This window comes from Ciconia boyciana, chromosome 4 (assembly GCF_034638445.1).
Source record: "Ciconia boyciana chromosome 4, ASM3463844v1, whole genome shotgun sequence".
Lineage (NCBI taxonomy): Eukaryota > Metazoa > Chordata > Aves > Ciconiiformes > Ciconiidae > Ciconia > Ciconia boyciana.
Genome location: NC_132937.1, coordinates 58,376,808 through 58,386,238, shown reverse-complemented (window position 1 = coordinate 58,386,238; position 9,431 = coordinate 58,376,808).

The following is a 9,431-nucleotide window of genomic DNA, read 5'->3' as shown; positions in this document are numbered from 1 at the left end:
AAATCATACAAATTATAGCCGGAAAGACATACTAGGTTTATTGCCAAACCAATGCAGAGCATTCCCTACAGGGCATTTCCGTATGCTCTCTGCATTCTAATTTAAATTACTTGAGCAACAGATCTCCCTGTTAAGAGAGATGTTTCAGTTTTGTATAAATTTCATGGTCAAGAAATTTTCCCACTTTGCTTAGGGTAATGCCACTATTCTTAAACATACTCTATGTGTAATACTAAGTAATTATTTGAATTTTGGAGTTTATGGCCTTCAGATATTTGGAGATGTTTATTATGTCCCATTCCCTAAGCTAGGATAGCAAAATGTACAAGCATGCAGTATCTTTTTATGTCACTTCCATTATTCTGCTGATTAGTTTGACTGCCAGTCTTTCCCTATTTTTTTTGTTGAATTGTAATTCTGCTAATAAAGAATTGGATAAACAATGTTACATATCTGAATGGTTTCAGAAAAATAATTTATTTTTAGAGTAGGAATCTTCCACCTTTATGGATCATATTAGTTTCTATTTCATTACCCTAAATCACTCTTACTGCCTTTGACATTTGGTTGAGAACAGGTTTAGGAGAGACTAGCTTGTCATTACTGCTGACATTTTTTTTGTGGAAATACAGAAATTCATTTGTACTGGAGGCTGTGCTTAAAAAGAAACTTTAAATAAAAATAAAACCATAAGTAAAAACCCTTAAAAATATTCTGTAATAAAAATATTTTTACCAATTTAAGAAAAAATGCTTTCAACGATCCAGTATTTTGTATGAAGACAGAAGAATCTTGCCTCTTTAAAGTGCCTGATTACTTTGAGTTACAGTCCTTTCTGGAACAGCTGATATAGTTGATACATCCAGCAGAGGAAACAGAGGTTGGATAGCAATCATTATTCCTGTAGATTCAGTCCTGGAAGCAATGAATAATAGTACTGTTGTCATTGCAATTTGTTTTAAATTTCAGTGCTACTTCAACGTACTGCTAAAGGCTCGATTCTTAATGTGGAAAAGTCATAGATACATACATACATACATACATACATACGTACATATGCACATATATGTATATATTTGTATATAATGAATAGTATTTGTGGGGAGAAGCACATCGAGCTTGTATATATTCTCAGAAAGCAAAGGTATTTGATACTGTATTCTATTTGGGAGATGCTGTATTTTATTTGGGACAGTATTTTTATGAGGTTTTTATTTATTACTGCTGAAAATTGAAGATTCAGCTTTTCTTCACAGAAAGGTGAAAATGCAACAAATTGTTAAGTTTGTAAAATCTTGGGAGAGTTTCTTGGTTTGAAAATTTGCAAACCATGGGACATACATTATTATTACTATGAAGGCTATCTCAAACTTCTATCCAGCCATGTTATGCGTGTGTGTGTAATGGGAAAAGCTGAAGAACAACAAAAAAGCTTTGGCCACTCTTGCTGCAGTCATACTTACTGTGGTTGTTTCTGTTATGCAGGCTCAGAGAAGTGTTTCCTTGAAGTCGCCAGATCAGTTCATGGCCAGAATATCAGAATAATTGGAGAAAATGTTTATGAGCATCCATGAATAGCCCTGGCGGTAGCATCAAATGCCATTACTGGTTGAAAATTCAGAATAATATGGAATTAGTCTGAAATCAAGTGTTGGTGTTTTTATATATGCACTATAACAACCTTGGTCAAACACAGTATGCAGGGCTTGTGTAGTCAGCAATTCCTTCCTTCTCAAAAGAAAATAATTTTCTAACCAGGGAGGCTGGGGAATTCCTGAGATCATTCTAAAGAGATTGTCCTTTTTTGACATTCTCCGTGCATTTGGCATAAAACCGTGGGCTTTCCTGTTTTTATATGAAATGGAATAAACTTCTGTGTACCAGATTATGCATGTCTGCCATTCTTTCTTAAAAAAAAAAGTTTCCATTTTATTTTTGAATTGTTGAAACATATAGTTTCTTTTCCTAGAAATTGTGGCCTCATTGGTAAAGATCTGAAAGTGTTTGGAGAATGCTGGCTTGTGACATATCTGATAGAGTCACACTCTCTTTTCTGTATTTTCTCTTACAGTACATGTTGTCAGCGTCCCTCAGCTAATGTAGAGCTACCTGATTTAATATTCCGGGTTTTAACCTGACTTTCTAGGTGTTTCTCCAGATGAGAAAACAGTACCTTCCCTCCAGACTGTATGTTTCTGCAGATATTGCAAGTGTGACATTGGGAATGGAGGAAAATTCAAATTAATATCTGGCTGAAGAAGAATTATTTCAAGGTTAGAAATTTGTTTGCTTTTCCATAGCTGGGGCCAGGTGAGGCAAAGCTTTAGTCTCAGAAATATTTGCTGGGGGATGATAATTTTTTTTAGCATTAACTTTTTGCATTCCTACAATGCCTAGCAGCTCATACTACAAGATAGGACAATGTTAAGCACTGTCAAGAACAAAACAGAAAGGATCATGTATTCCAGAAGTTCATATTTTGTGTGCTTTTAAACAGCCTTTGAGTTTGAGCTACACTGTCTTTGAGTTTGTATTTTTAGGTGCCGTACAACCAAAAAAGCTGTTATTACAAAACAAAAAATTAGGCTGCTGTGGATATCCCTACACTCTCTGTCTATTTACTTGGACAGCCAAATAAGTGAGGGAAAAAACAGCAGAAAAAAGATGAGTATCTCCTGCTGGAGGTACTAATTGGTGACTGTTTGAAACCCACTTCAGAAATTTCTTTTACTTTAAGAAAATACGGGGTTTCCTTAGGAACAAATTGGATATAAAACAGAATTGGATCTGAGGTAAGCTTTCTAGAATAGTATTCATGAGTGCCTTTCTTCTCTGCTGATGTAAAATAAATCAGCATGCATGTCTCTGCTGTTTTTTGACAACGCTTTTGAGCACTTCTGTGTGGTAGCATGCTGCAAAATTGCATGCCGTAGATGTAACTTTTAGAGATGTAAGAATTTCAGCTGGTTGTTTTTCAAAGGCAAACCACTGTGGACAAATGATATACATATGTCCCTGAAGGAGACTGTATGCAAAAATAAGTGGGGGGGGGAGTATTAAGTTTGAGGACAGGTAGCAAATATATAAAGTTCAGGGAAAATGCATGCCAAAATGATTACTGAGAGTAACAACATCTATCATTTTAAAATCAATGTGTTATGCATTCGAGTATTACAGAGAAAATATTCAGCTTGATTTTATATATTTGTCTAGAGTGGGATGTTTGGGGCCATGCTACGCAAGTATATAACGAAAAATGAACAGTAGAGCAGATAGAAATGCTGCTTTTAAAGAACATTTGTTTTCATACATGCATTTCATATCTCCTAATAGTTCTGAGAGATAAGCCACAAAAATGGTTGTTACTATTATTATTTTTAAATCTATTTATTAATTTATTTTCCAAAGGTTTCAGTCTATATGAAACCTGTTTTTGAACAGCTGTTTCTTTTGCTATGGTGCAGCTCTGTAACCAAGCAGTAGAGGGCATTCTTTCTTTAGGAGATGGCACTAGTCCCTTTAAAAGACTAGTGTTTTATTTAGCAGGTTGGTATTCTTGGGTCCTTTTTGTCTTTAAATGTAGCCCATTCACGTGTAGATACTGGAGATAGGATAAAGGGATAAATTCTTACCTCAAATGTGCAATATACTCCTCAGGGTTGAGTAAATAGTTATGAAAATTGTATATATTTTTAATTATTTCATAGAGTATTTTTGGATAAATGAGAGATCATATACTTGTGATTCAAATTCACTCTGCAGCTTTTTTCGTAAATTCCGTTCTCTCAAAACCTGAGCTATTTCAGTTGGCTATGATCAGTCAATAATCCTAACAAGAGCATTTTCAATAGTACTTCTTACAGCAAACTGCTCACATTGACAGAAGCACCTGGGTAGGCATTTTGAGAGCATGTTCAAGTGGAGTTGTTGGGGACCGTGTTAAAATTCCAATGGGTATATTTGGTTTTAACAGATTTTGACATTGCCTTAACCCAGCCCTATTTGAAATTAAATTTAGTGTCGTGTCTTCCTCTCCCACTCGGAAAATGCTATCTCATCTGGGGGAAATGAGCACTGGGGGATAGATCCCTCCCTTCCAAACTTGGGAACTTCCCTCCTCCATTCAGTTGTCCGGAGACTGTCCAGTCAGAGCCCCGCGTTGGAGAGCGGTAGCGGGGCTGCACCCCCCGAGCAAAAGGCTAATTGGCAGTGGCTGTGGATTACCTTTCTGGTGCTGTTGAATGCTGCTATTCCCTTACCAAAGAACTGACTACACACTGGGTACTTTGAGAGTACGTTTTTAAGCATGCCTCTGTTGCAAGGAGATTGAGATTTTTTTATTCTTTTTAAATTGAGGTGAAACCAAGGTGACTAAATGGCTTCTAAATGTGGATATTAGGCATAGACAGATCAGTTATAGGCATGGATATAGATTAGGCATAGGCAGATCCATTATATTGCAGATTTCATTTCAGAAGATGCCTGTCTCAGTGAGTCTAGCACGTTCTGTGTCGCTGGATTGTGCAGAATCACAGGTGAGGTATGAAACAGCATAGACAACAAAACGTTTGCATATATACTGTGCATATGCACTTTAATAACATCAAGAAAACAAAAAGATCTGATACCAGAGATTAAAATGTTTACATTTTAAATTTGAGGCTGCATATTGCAATTATATTTGTGATGTTGCATCTGAACATGTGCAAATAAAACGCATTCCGATGGCATTGGCCTACTGATTCACATCTGCTATTTTATAATTTTTCCCTGATGTTGCTTGGTCATCAATAGTGCATAACCTCACCATTTATTAAAAAGAAACACCATGGGAGAAGTCATAATTGAGAAATGTAGGAAGAAGCCTGAAGAGACAAACAACAGAATGTGATCTGATAAACCACTACTCTGCTTATGACATACGATTTCATTTAATGTCTGGTGAGTTATAGCTTTAATTTTGCATCAATTTTGCTTCAGAAACAAACTAACTGTTTTGTTTGTGTATAGCACTCCTGTCAGACCCTTCTTAGAACAAAGTTTTTGATCTCTATTATTTCAGGAATTTTCTCCAACTTGGTAAAATAAGTTTTACTGTTGATATTTGTTTGGTTTTTTTTTTTTTTAAATTAGTGTTTAATTAGTATAAAATAGCAATCAGTTATGAATGACAGAAAAAGCTTTTTGTTGCCTGAAAAAGGGAGAGCCCAGCAGGTTCTTCAGCTGGCTAATAGTTCTTCTGGTATTACAAACCTCCAAAATAGTTACTTAAGATAATATCTGCAAATAAAACTCCTTCCCATGTCACTGGACTACTGATTCACATAACATTTCCTAGTTATTTTGATTTTAAATAAACAGCTTTTGCTTGCATAACCTTGAAACATTCAGGAATCTGACTCTGCAAAACAATGCTTGTTATTTCTGAGGATGACTGTGAGCAGAAGACAAGTGAATTTGGGCACATCCAGACCCTAATTATGTGTAAACGATTAAAATAATCCTGAAAAGTAAATATCACAGCTGTCTGCATCTGTGGAATTGTGAAGATGGTTTTGAGTCTGGAATTTTTGTTGTCTGTGGCTTAGCTGGAATATCTGCCCTATGTTTTTGATATTCTTTGATTTGCGTAGGTTCGCAAAGAGAATATCAGAGAAGGGCCATCTTAGTGTCACAATAGAGTAATGGGAACAAAAGTTATTCCCAGCTGAAAAATGGCATTTGTGGAGAAGGCTCATAGGCTTGAGATGAAAAAGGACTTTCTGTGGAAAATTAACCTGAAAAAAGCCCCAAAACAAAGCCTTTTTTAATGGGCAGAGAGAGCTATGCTTAGAATTGGCTCAATGAAGAGCCCAGTAAGCACTTCTGGTGCAAAGAAAGGTGATGGGAGTGCAGAGCAAGGAGCATCGGTGAGACAAGAGAAAGCAGGATCTCTTTGTAAAGTGAAGAGCTATGAGGTGGGTCATCTGACTAATCTTCTGGAATATGGATTGGTAGGCTCCATCCTATGGCTTCTATCCCAGGTAGTAAAGTGGGAAAAACTGAAGGAGCATGGAAAGGTCTTTAGTCCAGCTACTGGATTTGGTGAGCTATGGGTGAATTAGACAAAGGAATCCAACATTTATGGGTCTTCGCAAGTTCTGATGCCTCATTACTCAGCACTGGCAGTTCTACACTTGAATGAAAACGGTTTTGTAGGCAGTTTTCCCAGTGAAAGGACTCCCAAAGGACTCTATGAAGTTGAGCAATAATTTAATGTGATTTTTTAGTACTTGCATTTTTTGATTTGTGCACAGATAGGAGAATTTAGTTTTAGGATCTGTCCATGAAAGTTAGTGGACTGCAGTTGATTTGCTCAAAACCAGAGACGTCTGGGGTGAGAAGATAATTTAATGCAAGTGTCCCGGGTTCTGCACGTTCTGCTTTAAACACGGGTCTGTCTCAGTTTCAATTGTGACATAATGCTTTTTCCTTTGAAGTAGGAAGATTGAAATTTTGACTGTGCATTTGGTTGCTTCACCAGCAAGCTTAGCACTTTGTAGACTCAAAGCTTTGGGTGGAAAATATTTAACAGATTAACTAGCAAATGGAAAGTTCTCTGAATGAAATACTCTTGAGTCTAATGTCAATGGTGTATATAGTTGCTTGGTAATGCTCTTTGTATGACATCAGCAGTCCTGAGCAGAAATGGAACAGAAAAAAAACAGATTGCATTACAGTACTGTAGTATATCAAGGCTGGCTGTCTTGGGACTCAAAAGGTAGTGTGATCTTAAACTTTTAAAAAATGTGTACTAATGTTGAAGTAATGATGCTATCTATCTATCCTGAATGTTAACCCACAATAAAATCTCTGTCATTATCCTGAAAAGCACCACATTCTCTATTATATTTGATTTTTTTTTTCAGGAAAAAAATGGCACTAGCAAACATTAAACATTGCATTTAAATATTAAACATCAAAGTGCACCATGAATTTTTAATAAGTCAATTAACAAAGAAATATCTCCACTTGTTTCTGTGCAAATGTAAGGGTAGCGCAAAGAGTTCAGCAAACAGAATGTCAGTTGCAATGAAAGGAAAAGACAGCATTATAAAGCAAAACTGCAGCTCCCAGAAGGCACGTTATTAAACCCAAATAATACTTTGCAGAAATGGAGGGCCTGGGATTTTTTAAAAACATCTTTATTTTGGGAAATAGTTGAAGGATATAACCTTTAAATCTTTAAAGGTTCATTAAAAGGAAATTAGTGCCCTAACTTGTAAGTGACATCTCCTCTAACATTAAGGAGATGAATGTTGCAGAAAAGCAGAACAGCAAATTCTGTAGCTATAGCTTTTCACAAATGGGAGTGTATTTTCATAGGGAAGTATTTCTTCAAGATGTTATTGTAGACTCCTGTTGCTGATACTGTCAGGCAAATTTGTATGATAGTTTTTTATTGTAAGGCTATTTCCAAAATACAGGCTGTTCTCCACCTGGCAAAGTACTAGGAGGTTCTGCCCCTGGAAAGCTATGAATGTAAATGGGAGCACATTTGTAAGTAGGAATTTCTTTCATTTGACACAATTCACATGGAAAAGCCTTGCCTCTAGCTATCTTTGAGGCTAAGATGAGCACTTGTGAAAGAGTTAAATGTTTAATAAGGAGAACATGAAGTTTATGAGGTGGGACAAAATTTGAAACAGTCTTATTTCTGGGCAAAAGCCACCTGGTTGGCTTGCATGACAATGTGTGCATGTGGCATCATTCCAGGAATCAGTGGTTTCAGAGCTGAAGGGCTGTAGCAGGTGAAGGCTAAAACAAAGGTCTTAACATGTAAGAACAGTTCTCTTTCCCTCATAAACTCATAGCTCATAGAACATGTTGAGAAAATAAGGAATTCCTGGTGTTAACTTGTTTTTTTTTTTTTTTTTTTTAATTGTGAAATTGAAGGGGTAGGAATAAATTTCATGTATAGAATGATCATTTGTGTCAGCAGTGCAGGTTTCCACAGCTTCCACTGAAGCACCTGTTGCTTTTCATCATCTAAGATGAAATGTGGGACTTAATAGAGCCTGGGTTTCCCCATTCCTTGTATTGATTGTTTTCTACTGCCGAGGCGGGAAAGATCTATCCTATCACTGAATTCCAGTCCAAGAAGAACTGTTACATTCACTGTTTTTTAGCTTACTGGGAGCATAAGACTACATTTTTTCCTAGTGCCAAAACATGGTTGCTGTGGTTTACAACCATTTTTCCTCCCAGCGCCTTTTGAACTCCTAAAAATCTACTGTGCTAGGCTTTGTGTAGTCTTAACTTTGAACTCTTCTCTTCTCCCTTTGTCTCAAGTAGACACACATACCCTCCTCCTTTCCTAACACCCTCTCAAAAAAAAAAGCCTTTTAGACTGTTAACTTTTTGAAGGCAATGGGACATTAAGAACATTAATCAGCATAGCAGAATGATGCTAGAGTGTTTCCGTTCATGAACATCCTGCATGAAATACCCCTGAGAACAAGCTGTTCTTTTTTGCTATTAGAGCACTGCTTTTTCTGGCACTTAATACCTCACTGAACTCCATTGTTATTTTACAAGACCTTCAAAAATTGCCTTGAGTCTGCTATATTAAAGCCATAGCCTTAAGTGCAGAGCTTTGTGCTGTTCTTTTCTGCTGAAAGCAGTCAGTCTCTGCACCTCTCTCAATTTGCTATTCATTATGTATTAATAGCACTTACATACATACTGGAAATCTACAGTACTTATGATGGTATCTCAACAGATGCAGAGGAGAGATTTTTCATGTTTTCTTGTTGTAATTGGGTTAGCTTAAAACACACAAGAATTGCTAGGACAGGCTCCTGTTGTAAAAATAGTGTAAAGTTTGCAGGACCTAAACAGGTGGTATTCTTCCCTCTTCTTTTTGTGTGGTGCCTATGAGCAGAAGAGCTTTTCATATGTTACCTCCTTTCAGTTCCTGCTATTGAAATACAGATGGAACTAAGTACATGAGAAGACACATGTTCTGATTGTAGAACAGTCAATGTGGTTTAAATAGTTTGGGCTGATCATTTCCTGTTATGTTGATGGTTATGGCTGTGTGGTGGGTTGACCTTGGCTAGATGCCAAGTGCCCACCAAGCTGCTCTATCACTCCCCCTCCTCAACTGGACAGGGGAAGAAAAAATATGATGAAAGGGTCGTGGGTTGAGATAAGGACAGGGAGATCACTCAGCAATTACTGTAATGGGCAAAACAGACTCGACTCAGGGGAAGTTGATTTAATTTATTGCCAATCAAATCAGAGTAGGATAATGAGAAATAAAACCAAATCTTAAAACACCTTCCCCTCACCCCTCCCTTCTTTCCGGGCTCAACTTCACCCCCAAATTCTCCACCTTGTCCCCCCGAGTGGGGCAGGGAGATGGGGAATGGAGGTTGTGGCCAGTTCAT